This window comes from Ictidomys tridecemlineatus, chromosome 11 (genome assembly GCF_052094955.1).
Source record: "Ictidomys tridecemlineatus isolate mIctTri1 chromosome 11, mIctTri1.hap1, whole genome shotgun sequence".
NCBI classification, from domain to species: Eukaryota; Metazoa; Chordata; class Mammalia; order Rodentia; family Sciuridae; genus Ictidomys; species Ictidomys tridecemlineatus.
Genome location: NC_135487.1, coordinates 11834886 through 11849067, shown reverse-complemented (window position 1 = coordinate 11849067; position 14182 = coordinate 11834886). Strand labels below are relative to the sequence as shown.

General features: G+C 52.0%; 1 long non-coding RNA gene and 1 pseudogene across 1 annotated transcript in view; both read left to right on the top strand.

The window, feature by feature from the left end:
- The window catches only part of LOC144367910 (uncharacterized), a 37999-nt gene that overhangs the window by 12455 nt on the left and 11362 nt on the right, over nt 1-14182 (top strand). The window lies entirely within an intron of this gene.
- On the top strand, nt 9462-9562 carry LOC120891031 (U6 spliceosomal RNA; annotated as a pseudogene).

Here is a 14182-nt window from a genome sequence, read left to right as displayed (position 1 = left end):
GTTGAATAGTAATATTGAGCAGTGAGAGGCTTGGTGTAGTTCTTTATCAGCTCTATGACTCACAAATATTTTCTCCTATTCTCTGCCTAGTTTTGTCTTTTTTTTTAAAAATGTACAGAAGTTTTAAATTGAATGAAATTCAGTCTACCTATTCTTCCTTGTGCCTTAGATGTGTTACCTGACAAACCAGAGCCTGATCCAAGCTCATGCAGTTTTACATCTGTTTCTCTCTGAGACCTTCATGATGGTAGTTTTCACATTTAGGCCTTCAGTCAATTTTAAGTTAATTTTGTACATTGTGACAGTTGGATCTGGAATGTCCCCCAAAGGCCTATGTGTTAACAGGGTCCCCAGCCCATGGCCCTGTTGGGAAGTGGTGGTGCCTTTAAGGGGTGGGGCCTAGTGGGAGGTCTTTAGGTCATTGGGGGCGTGGCCTCTTGCCATGGGGATAGCGGACCCTGGTCTCTTGCTTTTTCCCTCTCTCACTTCCTGGCTCCACCCGGTGCTCCTGGCTGCCTCCCCACTGGCCTGAGTGCAGCAGGGCTAACAGACCCCTGGCTGGAAACTCTATATAAATGGACTGCCTCGTGCTTTACAGGAACAGAAAGGTTCACACGGTGGACTCTGGGTTTGTTCTTTTGCATGTGGACGTCCAGCACCATCTGTTGAAAAGACTACTCTCCTCGGCTGAATCGCCTGTCATTCTCATTAAAAAATCAATTGACTAGGTGTCTGTTCCTGGCACCCAGTCTGTCCCCTGGCTCACACCTCAGAGCCTGTGTGAGTGCCATGGGTTCTGGGCTGCTGGGCTGGGAGCCCGAGTTTATCAGGAATCCACCTTTGTTCTTCTCCGTCAGAATTGTTTTGGCTATTTTTGGATCCCTTGCTTTTCCATATGAATTTTTTTTTAAAAAAAAAAAATTGTAGTTGTAGATGGATGAACAGCATGTCTTTATTTTACTTGTTGATTTTGATGCGGTGCTGAGGATCGAACCCAGTGCCTCACCCATGCTAGGCAAGCGCTCTGCCACTGAGCTACAGCCCCAGCACCTCCATGTGAATTTTAAGATAGGGTCTTCAGTTTCTAGGAAAAGAGGCAGCTAGAATTTTGATAGAGGCTGCCTGGGCTCTGCAGACCAGTTAGAGGATGCTGCTGTCTTAGCACTAGGAGTCTTGGCGTCCATGAACATGGGATGTTTTCCCGTTGACTCAGGCCCTCACGTTGCAGTCTTTGGTGTACAAGTCTGCCACTTCTTATGTTGAACTTATTCCTACATATTTTATTCTTTAAAAAAATATTTATTTTTTTAGGTGTAGGTGGACCCAACACTAATACCTTCATTTTTATGGGGTGCTGAGGATCGTACCCGGGTCCCGCCCTTGCTAGGCGGGCGCTCTACCGAGGAGCCACAATCCCAGCCCCAATATCTTATACTTTCCTGAGGTGATTGCAAGTGGAATTGTTTTCATGATTTCCCCTGTCTTTGAATTTAGAATGTCTCGGGTAGACAGCAAATTGTCGAATGATGTAAATTTTTCATTTTGCCCGTGCCTGTCTTTTGATTGTTTAATCATTCTGTGTTTAACGTAACTTTTGATGAAGTGGGATTCAGATCTTGCATTTTCTGCTTGTTTTCCATATGTCTTATGAGTTTTGTTCTTCAGTCTCTCCATGAATACCTTTTTTGTGTGTGGGGGGGGTGCTAGGTAGATATTTCCTAGTGTGGCATTTCATTTCTTTGTTCTTTGTATTTTTGGGGTTGTTTTCTCAGCAGTTGCCCTTGGGATTACAATGAGCATCTTAAATTCAAATACTCGAGTCCAGGTCAATACCCACTTAATTTGGACAGTACACCTACCTTCACTCCCAGTTAGCTCTATTCTCTCCTTTGACAAATGACAACTTTATACATTGAAAGCTCTTCAGCAGCTTGGAGTTACCAATACAGGCAGATGATTTTTAAATTGGATAAGCAAGGAAGAGAGTTACCAAAGACGACACTTATACTATATATATATATTTTTTTTGTTTATTTGTTTCTGGTTTGGGTACCAGGGATGGAACCCAGTAGTGCTTAACCACTGAGCCATATCTCCAGCCCTTTTTACTTTTTATTTTGAAACAGAGTCTTGCTACGTTGCTTAGGCCCTCACTAAGTTGCTGAGGCCGGCTTTGAATTTGGGATCTTGCTGCCTCAGCCTCCAGAGCCACTAGGATTACAGGCATGTGCCACCACACCTGGACCTTACAGTGTCTTGTATATTTGCATGTGCAGTGAATTTTATTAGTCCCCCATTTATTTATGTGGATTTGAGCTACTCTCTGATGGCCTTTCATTTCAGCCATTTCTTTTAGTATTTCTTGACAAATTCTCTGGGTTTTAATCTACCCTAAAAGATCTTTCTGCTTCCTGCACCCAGGATAGTTGTGCTGGGTATAGAATTCTTGGCTGACACTCGTTTTTCCATCTGCATTTGGAATAGGCCATGCCCACTGCCCTCTAGCTTGCATGGTTTCTGAAGAGAAATCAGCGGTTTATCATATTGAGGTTCCCGTGGGTGTGACGAGTCACTTCTGTCTTGTGGCTTTTGAGATTTTGTGTTTCTCTTTGGACAGTTTTACCGTGATGTGTCTCGATGTTCATTCTCATTCGAGTCTGTCTTCCTTGAAGTTGCTAAATTTCTTGGATGTGTGGATTACTGTACTTTTTGAAAAAAAAATCATATTTTGAAAGTTTTCTGCCATGATTTCTTCAGAGGCCCTTTCTGTGTCCTTGTCTCTCCTCTCTGAGATGACCACTCTCGGTGTGTTGGTCTCCGAAGCCCTGTTCATCTGTCTTCATTCTTTTTTCTTTTTATTTCACAGAGAGGGTAATCTCAATTGACCTGTCTTCAACTTTTCTGATTCTTTCTTCTACCCATGTGACTCTGCTACTGAATCTTTTCAGTAAATTCTTCTTTATACTTTTCAACTTCAGAATCTTTAAAGATAATCTCTCTCTCTCTCTCTCTCTCTCTCTCTCTCTCTCTTTCTCTCTCTCTCTCTCTCTCCTCCTTCACACATTGCTCTCACACTTTTCTTTTAATTCTTTAGAACATTTTTTTTATGATTCTGATGAAAGTTTTTTTTCTAGTAAATCCAATTTCTGATCCAGGCTTCTTCAAGGATGATTTTCACTGATTGCTCATTTCCCTGTGTATGTGGAGCCCCCAGTACTAGGGATGTTTCCCCCCCAGGAGTAGGGATTGAACTCAAGGGGGTTCTGCCACTGAGCTGTATCCCTACCCCTTTTGTTTGTTTGTTTATTTATTTTGAGACGGGGCTTTGCTAAGTTGCCCAGGTTGGTCTAATGCTTGTGCTCCTCCTGGCTCAGCCTCTTCCGTCACAGGGATGAAGCGTGAACCACTGTGCCTGGCTGGACCTGCGTTTTCATTTCTCTGTGTACCATAAATTATGTTTGTTAAAAACTGAAAATTTTTACCAATATAAAGTGGATGCTCTGGAAATTGGATCCCCACCCCCTTCAGTGTTTGTTCTAAATGCTGTCTCTCCCATTGCTATTTTTATGACTTTTCTGAATGATCTAAAGCCTGTGTTTCTGTCACGTGAGGTCACTAACTCTCTGCTTGTTTAGCCTAGTGATCAGGTAACGATGACACAGAGAATTTCTTATTGCCTTGAACCACTAAGTCTTCTACCTTTTCCCAGGGGTATCTGCGTGGACCTGTAATGCTCAGGGAGTCCATGACTCTTTTGTCCTTCACGTCCGGCTTGGGCAGGGTCTCAGGTCATCCAGAGGTGCATGATTAGACCTTCCCCGATCTTCTCTGTGCACTTGCTAAGTTCTTAGCAATGCTGGAGGCTGCCAAAATCCCATATGGACATCTCATTTCTTGGATTTTTTTTCTTTTTTGGACCGTCTCATGTGCTCCGATTGGCCTGTTGCTATTGTTGTTGTTGTTATCTTTAAAAGATTCTCTTGTATGGGGCTTTTTTTTTTTTTTTCCCAATGAGCAAATGCTGAGTCAGTTCAAATAATAAGTCTTGCAAGTAGGGCCTTTCCTGAGAGCTGCCAGACAGATAAAATAGTGATACCTCTCTGGAGATGGGGCTTTTTGAGGTGTTCCAAACCTAATCTGTGACCCCAGGGACTGATAGGCTGCTGGCTTTCACAGCTCCTGTGTAGTGAGCCTGTTGGTTTTCAAAGATAGCACAGAGCTAGAGAGAAAGGAATGAAAACAGGGAAAATTGAAATGCTACGAGGGTCGCTGATCTTACCAAGATTCAGCTGTTTTCCTTGAATAAACGATCTTCAGATTGTTACTCGCTCTCAGTTAATTTACGGAATCCAGAAAGAGCTGATTTTGATAGTTTTTGCCAGGGTCCTCATTGCTCTATGGAGGAGTGGTTTATTGAAAATCAGAACAATTTTTTTTTTTCGAGTCATGAATGACTTTTGGATTTTCTTTTTCAAGTGATTTTTTTTTTTTTGGCTCTATTGGGATGAGAAAATGATTGTTTTTGCTTAAGCGGTTTCTGTGATAAATGACTTAATAGATTTTCTAATATTGAAGTACCTATCGGAGTTCCTAGGACAAGTTACCTGACTCCTGTGCATTTCCAAACGGGGAATATAAGAGTTTATCTCCACTGATTCTAAGTGAGAAAAGAATTTAGAACAGCGCCTGGCGCCTAGTACATCCTTGATGAAATCAGTATTGCCTTTCCATTCCCAGGGTAAAATGCACTCAGTCACGATAAAAATGGTCATTTTAAATATATCCTGCCACATTCAACTTGCTAGTGTCTTTAGCACGTTTGCCTGTTGGGTCATAAATGGGAGATTTATTTAAAATGCCCAATCTTTTATTGTTCTCGTCCAGTTTTGACAGCAGGGTTATTCTGACCTCAAAAAACAAGTGAGGTGTTAGAAGGATGGCCATTATGGGCACGTTATCGAGGGAAAGGGGACAGAGAAGAGGGAAGAGGTGACCAAGTAGAGGGACGTCTGGAGAACTCCCCTCGAGGCTGGGACCAGCACGGGGTCCACTGGAGTCTCACATGCTGAGGCCCGACCCCAGGCTCTTGTGGCCACCCCAGCTGCGTGGGAGGCCTGTCGTCTGCCCGCGTGGAGCATGGGGCTTCCTTGCTCCTTCCAGGCCACCGTGCCCAGGTTCGGCAGAAACAGTGCAGCCGCCGGACTTTGAGGATGGTGTGGGCGGCGATGGGAGGCCATCGCCGGTCACTTGTCCCCGTATTCTGGGGTGTTGTGATCCTGGGACCCTTGAGGATAATCAGGGGGGTCTCGGGAACGGTGAAGACTGTACCCCTGCCTGTGCAGCAGGAGAGAAGCCTGGCCACGTTGAAGTCTGACGGACAGAGAAAGAACATGTGGCAGGTCCTGCCCCCCGAGATGTGGAGCCGGCCTCCCTGCTGCAGGACTGCAGGGCCGCCCGCTGGTCCTCTGTACCAGGACCCAATGCCTGCGGTAAACTCCTTCAAAGGGGGAAGGTTTCCTTTTGGCTCAAAGGCTGTACGTCATGGTGTGGCCCATGGTGGCGGGAGCGGCTCACCTCCTGACACCAGGAAGGGAGAGAGGAAGGAGCAGGGGCCACATCCCCTTCACGGGCCGGTGACGTGACCTCGGTCCTCCAGGCTTCCCTTTCCAAGTGCCATCTCCCAGTAGCACTGAGCGGGGGACCGAGTCTGTGATTCCCAGGCCCCGAGGGGACGTTTCAGATCTGATGGAACGGTGTGTCTCCCGATTCTTTCCTACTGAGGTGCCCCCCTCCAGGCTGTGAGCTCCCGGCGACCAGCTGTTGGCCATCTCTGCTATTCGGAAGAGCGGGCCTGTCCCCAGCAGACCCTTCACAAGCCCTTGGTGGAACCAAATGAGACACAGATCAAAGTCCCTTCCGAGAGTCGACAGCGGGTGTCTGAGTGAGGCTTTCCAGAGAAGAATCGTTCGGGTCTGAAGAAGCCAGGCCACGCGGGACCTGCTGGCTCACGCCCACGCCAGGGAGCCTTCCCGGGCAAGGTGTTTGCAGGGGAGGAAGGACGCACCTGTGGCAGGCCTGGTCCCCACCGCAGCGTGTTCAGAGGTGGGACTGGGGGACGACTGGATCGTGAGGCTCTGACCTCCTCAATCCACTGCTAACTGAGAGGACTCTGGGGGGGGTGCTCTAGGCAGGGGATCGTGGCTGGAGGAAGTACGTCACGGGCCACGTGCCCTTGGGGGCTGTATCGTGTCCCCAGCCCCTTCCCGTTCCCTCCTCCCTGATGCCCTGAGCGGAGCGGCGTCCCCCTGCAGCCCTCCCACCTCGGGCGTCCTGCCTCCTCTCCGGCCCACTCTGGACCTGAACCCTCCCAAGCCAGAGCCCAGCACGCTGGCCCTCCTTGAAGGCGGGTATTTTCTGTCACGGTGACAAAAGCACCTCACGCACCCGGGAGGCCAGCTTCCCAGACTTCCTGGCAGAGGGTTTTCAGATGTGATTTGGGTTCCGCCCGTCAGAGTCTGCTGTGCAAGACTTGGATTGGAACTGCTTTAAAGAGAGAGAGACAGACAGACAGACAGACAGACAGAGGCAGGGACGGGCCCCGTCCAGCTGGCAGGGCTGGGAAGAGACGGTGTGGTGATGCGATGCGCTTCCCGACTCACTGGTTTCCTTGGCAACCGTGGAGGGGAGACGGCGGCGGGGGGGATGCTGGAGACGGGAGGTCCCCCCTTGGACTCAGCGCGGCGCCTGCTGCTCCTGTCCCCCCGACTCTCGGAAGGCTCCAAAGGCCCAAGGAAAGACCCCCCCCTCCGCCTCAGTTGGTGCGAGCGGGGTCTCCGATATCCGCCACGGAATCCTCATCGGTGTAGTCGCCAGACTCAGGGAAATGGACATCTGGGGTGGGTCATTTGGTCTGACTGGACCTGAAGGCGACCGGGATCCCGTTGGCAGGAAGGGAAGGGCCTCGAGTCACTTGTCCATGAAGGGCACATGGTGGCGGGCCAGCGGACTCCTGTGCTGACCTGTGCAGGCAGGAATGGGGAGGACAGGCCTCGTGGGGCACATCAGCCACTTCTAACCACGCTGCTGAGTTTAAAGGAAACAACCGTGACCTCAGGGCTTCGCATGGGGACCCCAGCTTTATAAGATCCTCTGTGGCTGCCTCGAACGTGACTCCGCCTCTGGGTCAGCCACAGGAAGCAAAAGTGCAGACGCGCTGCTTCGTAACCCCAAGGTTGCTGGACCCCAATGCAGCTGGGTTCTCACCCCAGTCAGGCTCCTAGGTGAGAGCCAGGCGGTGCGGCAGGAGAGGGGCCCTGAGCCGAAACTACTTTTACTGACAGAAGCAATCCCTGGTTTACTGACTCTCCCACCCGTGAACCCTGTCTTGTTGGGACATCTTGGAGTGACCCTCTTGCAAGGGGAACCGGTGCTTCCTCTGGACCGTCCCAGCACATGGCGATGGAAGACGGATCCGGGCATCGCAGGCACCCAAGAATATTCTGCTAATCGACGTCGTCAGAAAACGAGGGAGTAGGGGCATGGGCCCCGTGGGTGTTAGACCAGGGAGGGAGAAGCATGATTTCAGATCACATTTCTAATTAATCCCGAGTTAATTGAAGGGGAAACTCTCCACGGGATCGGGATTCGGTGTGCTAACTCGAGCCGCTGGGAGCTCTTACACTTGCTCAGGTCATGGGTGGTCTTCAAAGAGGGCGCCATGACCCCTTCCCCGGGTCCCGACCTCGTGTAATCGCATCCGTGTTGACTGGGGCCGCCCACGCCTCGCCGTAGCCAACAGGGTGCTGCAGAACGGGAGGCCGGGACATTCTGCTCTGTGCTCTTGGGAACCCTGGGCAGCCGGGTAGGGACTCCCAACTACCCCCTGGGGACAGAGGTCACATGGAGGAGCCTGGAGGGCAGACGTGGGAGGGAAGGGGTCGCAGCCCAGGGTGGGGTCACCGCCCAGGACTGAACGTTCGTTGGGTGGACCACGGAGGCCTCCCTCGCGGGAACTCGGGTCGGGAGGTCTGGGTTTGGTTCCATGAGAGGAGATCGCAAAAGTAGCTCTGCTCAGAGACCCAGAGGGAAGCCACGAGGCTCTGGATTCTGGTGGCATCCACAGCTCTGTGTGCCCAGCAGAGACCACAGAGTCTCAGAGCCCTGGTCCGCAGGGGGCAGTCCCTCCTGGTCCCCTCCTGACTGAGCTTTGAGCGTTGCTCCCAGGGACCTGGACCGTGGAGAGGAGCTTTGGAGACCAAGGCACCGGGAGCACCCCGCCAGCACAGGGGCCATGCCAAGTCCACGCCCTGACCGCCCGGGACGAAGCTGGCGCCCCGTCCTCGCCGCCCCTTTCTGTTCTGGGCTGGAGAGAGGCCTGGAGGGGCCCGGGCTGTGCAATGGGAAGCGATGGCCTTTTCTGCCTTCCAGCCGGAGTCCCGCATCCATTCCTCCACGGCCACCCACCTGACCATCAGAGCTGAGAGAGGGACCCGTGAGCCTTTGAGAGAGCAGCGTGGGGCGCACGGGCCTCGAGCCCCAGGATGGTCCCCCCACAGGGGCACACGTCGATTCCTGTGTGGGAAGTGCCGGTCACGCCGTGTCTGATGGCTTTGCTGATGACTCTCTGGGGAGAGGACATGCCAGCTGACCTTCAGCCGCGGGAGGCACCCGAGACCTTCCCGCCTCTCTTGAGGGCTGGTGCCCTGGGGGTGGGGTGCCATTGGCCACCGAGGCCACTCCCCTTCTGTCTCGGGTCTCCGGCCCGAGCTCCCCTGTTGGGAGCTCCAGGTTCTGGACCAGCCGGTCCGTGCCCTGAGCTTCTCTCCTGGCCCTGAGGGCCTGGAAGGCAACATTTGTGCCTCAGGGAGGACGGCAGGTTTGGGGACTCAGGGCTCAGTTTGGCCACTTGCTTACCACGGGGGGGACCTGCACAGGCTCCTCAGCTCCGGGGCCCAGGTGTTTGCCTCTGTAAACGGAAGGTCATCGGAACCAGCTCACAGAGCCGCGGAACAGAGCAGGTGACACGGCACACGCACGAGCCCTTGGGAAATGATCGGCTCTGCTCTGCGTAGGGTCATTGTCATCGTTGTGCCTCGTCGTGCACCGAGGACCGTGCATGAGCTCAGCCGCCAGCAGATCCTCTTTCTATTACGCTGTTGAGTGCCCCCCACCTGGGAAACAAGACCAGGGCGGGCCGATGCCTGTCATCACCAGCATCTCCCACATTGTCACCAGGAGCAGCAGCCGCATTACCGTTGCCATCATTGTCACCATCACCATTGTCATCGTCACCATCACCGCACGGCCATGTCTTGAACATTTACCAGACTCTGTCCTTGGCATTGATTTTCACAGCAGCCTTTCAGGTTGTGTCTGACCGTCACCCCTCTGTCACCGTTGGGGAAACCAAGGGTCGTCCAAGGTCGATCCACTTGCTTGAGATCGTACAGAAGTAAACTTGGGTGCTGGCTTTGTCACATGCCCTAAAACTGGAACGATACAGAGATTAGCACGGCCCCGCCGCGAGGATGATGTGCAGATTCTTGAACTGCTCCTTATTTTTTATTTTGGAGAAGAAGAATGTAGAATAGAGATGGCCAGGGTCCAGGAAGGGTGAGGGGACATGGGGACAGTTAGATAACAGGCCCCGGGGTACAGTGGAGGGGAGGAAGGCGACCTCCGTTCCAGAGCCCAGCAGGGGGACGGTAGCCTATGATTTATGATAGATTTCAAAATAACAAGCAGAGTCCAAAGTTCCCAACACAGACAAATGATCAGTGTTCGAGGAGATGGAGAGACCAATTACCCTGCTTTGGTCATTACGCATCGTCTACATGCATCCAATTATCCTGCCGGATCCTATAAATATGTACAAATGGTGTGTGCTCATTAAATTTTTTTTTTTAATTTAAGGAAGTAAACTTGGCTTGTTGGAAAATTAGAAAACATGCTTGCTGCCTCTTCTTTCTCATCAACCTGAGAACTAACGACTCTTACGGGGCCCTGGGCCATTTGGGACGCCAACAATATGATCAAGCTATATTTTCAACGCCCATGATGAGAATGACATTTTTTTTTGGGGGGGGGGTACCTCCTGGCCTTGGAATAGTGCCAACGGTAGGGCGGGCACCTGGGGCTGCCAACATCCTGAGTGTCCACTGCTGGGGCCGAGGGGCGGCCGGTCCCTGTCTTCCGCCAGCGAAGCAGGCGCTAATTAGGGCGCCACTTGGAAAGTGGCTCTCATTAGCTGGAAGCCGTCCAAATTGCGCTCTTTGTTCTGAGACTTTAGAAGAGGAAGCCCCCTCCCCAGCTCTCCTCCCACCCCGTCTCCGATTGCCAAACCTCAAGGACCACAAATACAGCTAATTATGTCCGCGTGGCTGGGCCTGGCTCTCTGGATAGCACCTTTCATGAGCACTGACCTTCCGGGGCCTGCAGGGGTGAGGGTTGGTTACCCTGGTGACCTAGGACAGTGGGAAGGTGTGGGTGACGTCTCCACTGGCCCCCAAGCCTGTGCCCTCTTTCCTCCAAGGACACCAGCAGTGTGGCAGGAATCTGGGGTCAGTTTGTGGGCTACCTCAGCCTCAGTGACATCTTAAAGGTACCTGGTGGATGGTCTCCAGGGTGAGGTACTGTGTTCTATTCATATCCCCATCTCTTGCCCTCTACACACGCAGATGCACGCACACTCACACACGCACCCACACGCACACTCACACACGCACCCACACACACATGCTCATGCGTGCACACACGCACACACACGCACAGCTGAGAGCTCTTAGGCTGTGCATACAGGATCCAACTTGCACCATTCCTGCCCCATGGCATGGACCACAGGCAGGAGGAGGCTGAGTGACCTGTTCTAGAGGACTAAGGCTGCTAAGCTCACTGACCCAAGGTGTAAGCTGAACTCTGAGCCCGGAGCTCAGGTGGGATGGGACGGGGCTGTGAATCCAAGGGGGGCCTCACTTGCTAAGTTCTCTACCAACTTGGGGAGGCGCGTGGCCTTTTCGGAGGGGAAAGCACTGCCCAACACGTCCAGAGGTGGGGGATGGCATGCCTAGGCCCCGATCCCCCTCCCTCTGAGCAGGGGAGCCTCGCGTTCGTCAAGCCTGCCCACGTCTTGGTTACGGGACGGATGCAGCCCCAGTCCCACCGTGTGAGCGGCTGCCGCAAGAAAGGGCCGAGATGAGTTCCCTGCAAAGCAGCCTTGACCACCCGACATGGCCCAGGAACGGGAGGGAGAGCCCTCTCCTGTCTTCAGTTTTCCAAACTCTTCCTTATTTTGAATGTGACCAAGGCCACAAGGAGAGGCTGACGGCAAACATTCTGCCTTTTTCCAGGAATCTCAACACCAGCCTCCCACATCGCCTGCCTTCATGTTGCTTATCAGGCTATTGGGGGGGGCACATCATAGGCCCAGACCAGCCTGGGGGGGGGGCAGCTGTCATTGAGACGGTTACCTCTCCCCCAAGATGCGTCCTCATCCACGCAGACAGTCGTGCTAACGAGACTGAGGCAGAGGACTGGAACTGTGGCCAGGACCCCTTCAGACCAAGGCAGCGTGGCATCCTGGAGGCCCCGGATGATCTCCTTGGGACCAGAAGGCAGGTGGGTTGCAACAGAGAAAAGTCTTTCTTTTCTGGCCCAGAAAATTTGGCCAGTGTCCCAGCGGCTACACTTTGTAGAAGTCACTTCAGACACAGTGTTCCTCCCGGGGCTGCTGGTGAAATCCATCTGCAGAAGAGAGAATGGCTGGGAAGTCGGTCGGCCACATTGGCCCTCCTCCCTCCATCCAGGCACAGAGACATGGCCGTGGTCGGGAAGCTACTAGACACCCCCTCCTGGCGAGGTGCAGGGAAGCCTCTCTGATTCTACGAACCGAGCCGAGTCAGGCGGATGGCGGAAGGTCCTGGCCAGGCCCGGCCCAAACCTGGGCTCTCTCCTGTACATCAGCGCTGAGACTTGCAGCCTGGTGGCCAGTGGGGACAGCCCACTCCTCACAGCAGCAGACGTGCACGGAGTCTGCTCACATGCCGGGCCCTGCGGGAAGTTCTTCAGATGACCTATCTCACTGAACCTCACAGCAGTCTCGGGAGGAGGGCTAAGGTCACCTCCACGCATGCCCAAGGTCCATCTCTGAGGCTCAGGGACAGAGATCACTTGTCTGAAGTCCCACAGCTGGTGAGTGGGGAAGCCGAGGTTGGAATCCCGGGTGTCCCCCGTCCTGAGCCCTGCTGTGCTGTCTTTCTGGGGCTGAGTATTTAAGGCTGGAGACCCACGTCACCCTCTTCTTGTTGACATTTAACGTCTGATCCATTTTCAGCCTGGGTTTTAGGGCAAGGATCAAAGCCTGGCTCAACTCCAGGTAACGGCAGGGGACAAGCCCCCCTGGGCTGGGTCAGCGTCTGACCGTGGCATCCCTGGTGGGAGGTCTGACCTCCCCCCACCCCCTGTTTCAGTGACAAGGAAACACATGCTGTTGTCATTCTGGGCAGCAGTAAAAAGTAGTGTCAAGGAGCCCTGCAGAGAGTCAGCTCACCCAGGACTGGTGGCTTTCAGCAGGAGAGCTGGGGGGACATTGATGTGGCTGGGCCACAGGTTTATCAGCTCTCAAGGGACACTTACTATAGGCCACATGGAGGCCAGGACTGCACCCTGGAGCTGCAGGAGCAGCAGATCCAGTTTCCAGTAACGTGATCCGAGGGACATGCAAGGACAGTTCCTGTGGGAATCAGGCCTCCCCCAGTCTATTGTTCCCAACATGGAGATGGAGAGACCGGCCGGGGGGGGGGGGCAGGGATTTGGAGATCTCCCGGCAGACCTAAAGCCGTGCGGTAAACGGAGCTCACCTCGCGGCCATCCGTCTGTGGTCACGACTCTGCCTGATGGGACTCTTTGGTTTTCATCTGTGAACTTCAGTGGCTCACCGCAGTGGTGAGACTGTGTCTGAATCCTGTTTCTGGCCACAATGGAGAAGTGGGGACCAGATTTGTCCTCCCACCTCAAGTAAGAGTCAGACCGAGTGTGGGGAAGCAAAGGTTTTCAGACACTGGAGAAGGGCAGCTCGGGCCACTGCCCGGGAGGAGGGAAGCAAGTGAGGAGAGGCTCAGACACAAAACAACAAAACAGAAGACACGCTGCATGAAATGAAAAGTGCATTAGATGCCCAAGGAAAGAAGGATCAGTGGGTCTGAAAACAGAGCGACAGAAACTATTGAAAACAAAGTGCACAGAGACAAAGGCAAGGGAAAAATTGAACAGCATTAGTGACCGGCGGACAATATCAAGCGTCTGACCTACGTGTGATGGGAGATTCCGGAGGAGGGACAGGAGATGGTGAGAAACCGAAGAACTAGGAACTAAAACACATTCAAATGTGATGAGAACCACAAACCCACAGATCCAAGGAGTTCAATAAACCTCCCAGGAAGCATAGAACAAAAGAACCCAAACCCTGCCTCCTGGTGGTACCGTCACTCAGGAGCATGATCAAGAGAACACATCAGAACAGTCGGAGGAGGGGACGCGTCGTGACCAAAGAAGGAAGGTGAGAGGAAAAGCCGAGTTTTCACAAGGCAAGGAAGTGACACCTTTAGAGGGCTAAATTCTTAAAAAATCAGTCAATTTATAATTCCTGAATATTTTTCAAGGCATTAAGGCAAAAAAAAGATCTTTTTCAGACGCGTTAAAGCCGAGGGAATTCATCACCCTGAGACTTGAACCAGAGACAAGTAAAACAAGTTCCTTGGCATCAGGAAGATAAAATCAGACACGTAGAGAGATAGACACCAAGTCATAAAAAGTGCCAGGGACGGTAAATCTGTGGATATGGGTAGAAATCTATTTCCATAATTCTAAAATATATTTGGCTGTTTAAAGGAAATAGCGATGATGATTTGAAACACCTACGGAAGTAAAATTATGAGCATTCTAATGCAGAAAGTGGGAGAGAGGAATAAAAGAGTGTTTGTGTATGAAGTGGAATAGCATTTCTTGATGGTAACAAATTAAAGACATGTCTCATAAACTCTAGAGCCACCACAAAAAAGAAAGAAAGAACCCCCACCCCCAGATAAGATATATAGCTAGCAAGTCAATAATGGGGTAAAAGAAAATGATAAAAAGGGATTAATGCAAAAAGAGGAAGAAGAAGAAGAAGAGGATATAAGGAAAAATA